The sequence below is a fragment of the Bubalus bubalis genome, chromosome 4, assembly GCF_019923935.1.
Source record: "Bubalus bubalis isolate 160015118507 breed Murrah chromosome 4, NDDB_SH_1, whole genome shotgun sequence".
Classification (NCBI taxonomy): Eukaryota; Metazoa; Chordata; class Mammalia; order Artiodactyla; family Bovidae; genus Bubalus; species Bubalus bubalis.
The window spans coordinates 82679532-82683414 of record NC_059160.1 but is presented as its reverse complement, the minus strand read 5'-3'; the positions used below and the strand labels follow the sequence as shown (position 1 = coordinate 82683414).

The 3883-nt window shown below is 40.3% G+C and overlaps 1 non-coding gene across 1 annotated transcript; it reads left to right on the top strand.

Moving 5' to 3' along the window:
- The first annotated feature begins 358 nt into the window (after positions 1-358).
- Positions 359-505, top strand: LOC112584799. Its single transcript, XR_003109197.3, has one exon. It is a non-coding gene; the product is annotated as a small nucleolar RNA SNORA62/SNORA6 family (small nucleolar RNA).
- Positions 506-3883: the final 3378 nt, after the last annotated feature.

Sequence of the window (3883 nt, the reverse complement as noted above, 5' to 3'; positions counted from 1 at the left end):
TTATTTTTCAGCACCAGATCTTTAACTTAAATGAACTCATCTTGCTGATGTACATATTTTTGTGCCTTCATTTCCCCCTATTATTCAGATCAAAATCTTACCATATACTGTGATTCGTCCTTTTCTCTCAGTTTCCCAAATCCAACCAGTTATCAAGTCTTCTACTAACAGTAACTATCTTGTGACCTCTGTTTTATATCAATACTGACTGTCTGCTCAGATGTTTTCTGTGGCCCCTCCATGGGTGTCTGGGACATTCTGGTTCCAGCTCACAGCACACAGAAATCAAAAATAGCTCAGAAATTGTCAACTCTGGCTTTCCTTCTACCTAAACAGGCTACAAAGATGGAGGTACTTGGCTGCCCATTGTTAGAGCTTGAAGTTGAAGCCACTGGCTGGTGAACTCACAAGTGTAGGTAGGGTGCTATGTGAGGGGCAGGCTTTTCACTAACACCACAAGGGTCTCTGGCCCAAGTGGAGTTTGATAGTACCATTTGCTACAAAAGAAAAGAGAAAAAAATATGGAGTTACTTTGACTGAGCACCACCTATCCTCTTAGACTCCACAGAATCAATCATGCATTCAGAGGAGAGAAGTCCACCCAAGTGTCCCCTCCCTTGGCCCTCCTGCTTCTCTGCATTTTCCTCTTCTCAAAGCTCTGGAACTGCAGAGATCAAGTCTCCTCCCCACTTTTCTTCCTGGGTGTATAGGGCATCCCTTGTGGAAATCTCCAATTCAGCTATGCCTGCCTCTTGATTTGTTAATATGGAAATTCAACAAATATTTTACCTCCCCAGCACCAAATCATTCTCTATAAATACAGTTTTACTACAAAATGTTATTTTAGATATCAGATTTTGGAGTAATACTTGCTTTTGCTTTCATTCCTGCTATAAGTATCTGTCCCTACCCACATACACTGGCACGTGCATGCACACACACACACACACACACACACATACCACACACACACACACACACACACAGAAAATGCATGATATGAACTGTCTAAAGAGGCTATCAGATGCTAAAAAATATATAAAGGACAGGCACATTTGTATTTGTATTTTCTGAATTGTAGTTGCTGCTACTTGATCTTTTCCCTCTAGTCTCTAACCCTAAATCTATCACCATGGATGCCATGTCTCTTAAATGACTCCCTGGTTACTTTCCCTGCAGCTCAGTCCCAGATATGGCAGTTATCTGCTCAAAACACTTTTACTGCCTCCCTCCCTGCAAAATAAATTCAGAACTTTTAGCAATGTGTGGAAGATGGTTTGCAAAAAATGGTCACAACTTTTCCCATCCCTGTATGCATAATCTGTGCCATATGACTTTGCTACTCCTGCCAACAAGAGATGGAATCTATTTTTCCACCCTTGGAATCTGGCCTTGGTCATATGACTTGCTTTGGTCAATGGAGCATTATAAAAATGTGACGTATCTGAGACTTACAGAGTGTTTGTGCATTGGGACTTGCCTTCTCTTGCTACCTTTGGTCTCCTGAGTCAACCCATGTGAAGAAGCCCATGCTTCCATCCTGGAGAATGAGGCCTACTAGAGAGTGGAGCAGAGCCATGGCGTCTAGAACCAAGGTCAGCAAACTCCAGTCACAGACCAAATTCAACCTGCCCTGTGTTTTGGTACAGCCTGAGCTAAGAATGTTTTTATAGAAAAACATTAACAATTGATTTGATGATAAGGAGCTCTACCTTTGAACCTAATTATGATATTACCCCTTCCCCCCAAAAAGTTCAATTCTCCTTATTAGAAGACCTGTATCACAAAAGAAATTACTCAATTTTTATTTTACTTTTAATTTGTCCATTAAAAACATCTATGGAGATAGTTTCATCTCTTGTTATATATGTACATATGTAATATCATCAATATTTTATTTTGACCTGAAAAGCTGACCTTTTTACTACCTGATCCCATATAGAAGAATTTTGCTGACCCTGCTCTGGAACACCCAGCCTACCAACTACCAGTCCTTTATGAAAGCCATTCTAGAACCCCGCCCAGCCACACTGCTGATGTGCTGCAGGAATCAGCTGACTCTGCCCAAACAAGCCAACCTACAGAGCCATGAGAAGTAACCGATTCTTGCTATTTGAGATACTAAACTTAGGGGTGGATTGTTATACAGCAAAACCTAACTAATTCATGACATATGCAGAGGATGAGGTGGTTAGATAGAATCACCGACTCAATGGACATGAATTTGAGCAAACTCCATGAGATAATGAAGAACAGGAAAGTCTGGCATGCTGCAGTCCATGGGGTTGCAAAGAGCTGGACATGAATTAGCGAATGAACAACAACATGCAAACTGCTTTATGATCTAACTTAGGACCCTGTATCCATGTCACCTCACCTCTAAACTAGATTCAGAAACCTCAGTTCTATTCAGTTTCACAAACCTACCCTGTCTGCTTAACCTCCAGCCCTCCTTCAGTCTAGAATGTGCTCTTCCCCCAACCACTTCTTCTGGACTCTTACTCATAAATGGTGACCTTCACAGGTCTCCTGGTCACACTCAATTTCATGCTGCTCTGATATCTAGAGCAATTTTTCCTACATGATAGGTTCCATGTTGTTTTCATCATTGTGTCCCATCTACTTGACCATAAAAAATGTGTCGTTGCTCAGTCATGTCCGACTCTTTGTGACCCCATGGACTGTAGCCTACGAGGCTCCTCCGTCCATGGGATTTTCCAGGCAAGAGTACTGGAGTGGGTCGCCATTTCCTTCTCCAGAGGATCTTCCTGACCCAGGAATTAAACCTGGGTCTCCTGCATTGCAGGCAGATGCTTTACCCTCTAAGCCATATTTATTAAATCATGTCTCCATTCTATTTACACAACTTTCTTGCCCATTAGCCCTGACATACACATACTTGAACCACTCTTGAAGATATCTTTGATTTTTGCTAACCCTCCAAAAATTACAGTGATACCTTGACATTATTCTTCAGGAGAAGATATTCTTACCAATTTACTTGATAAATTTCTGGTTTGAGTCTATCAAAGGAAATAGATTTGACTTATGCACTATATTTTGATGAACACAAAGCATATTGTTTGTAAGTGGGAGAAAGAGGCAGATTTTACTCTTCACTCTTTTGTGCTCATTGTACTATTTCCTTATGATTCTTAATTTTAACTTTTATTTTGGCCTGAAGATGTGTCTCTATGCTATTTATTTTTAAATGTGGTTTTAGTACAGAGTAACCATGAGTCACAAAGAGGTTTCCTGCCAAGAATGGATCACCTGACTCTCTACCACCTTCCAACGAATGACTCTTCATACTCTATCCCACTAATACTCCAACTATCTCATCCTCTCTTCTTCCTTTGTCAGGTACAATAACCTCCTTCCTTACATTGAATTTTATATCCCAAAGTAAAAAAATTAGAGTTAACTGGTATATTTTTATATCTGTGAAAATGTTTTTGGATATTTCAGTATAAGATGAAGTTCATCACAATTTTTCCATAAAATTAAAAAAAAATCATATTTATTTTAATGGTTTTTTACTTAGTTACAGTTTTGAGGGGAAATATGTTCTATCCTTTCATCTTTTTTCCTCTTTCTTTCTTCTCAACCTTTCCTTTCTTCTTAATTTTTAACAAACATTTAGGATTGACTAATGTATATACTCATTGGAAAAGACTGATGCTGGGAGGGGGATTGGGGGCAGGAGGAAAAGGGGACGACAGAGGATGAGATGGCTGGATGGCATCACTGACTCGATGGACATGAGTCGGAGTGAACTCCGGGAGTTGGTGATGGACAGGGAGGCCTGGCCTGCTGCAATTCATGCGGTTGCAAAGAGTCGGACATGACTGAGCGACTGAACTGAACTGAACTGAATGTATAT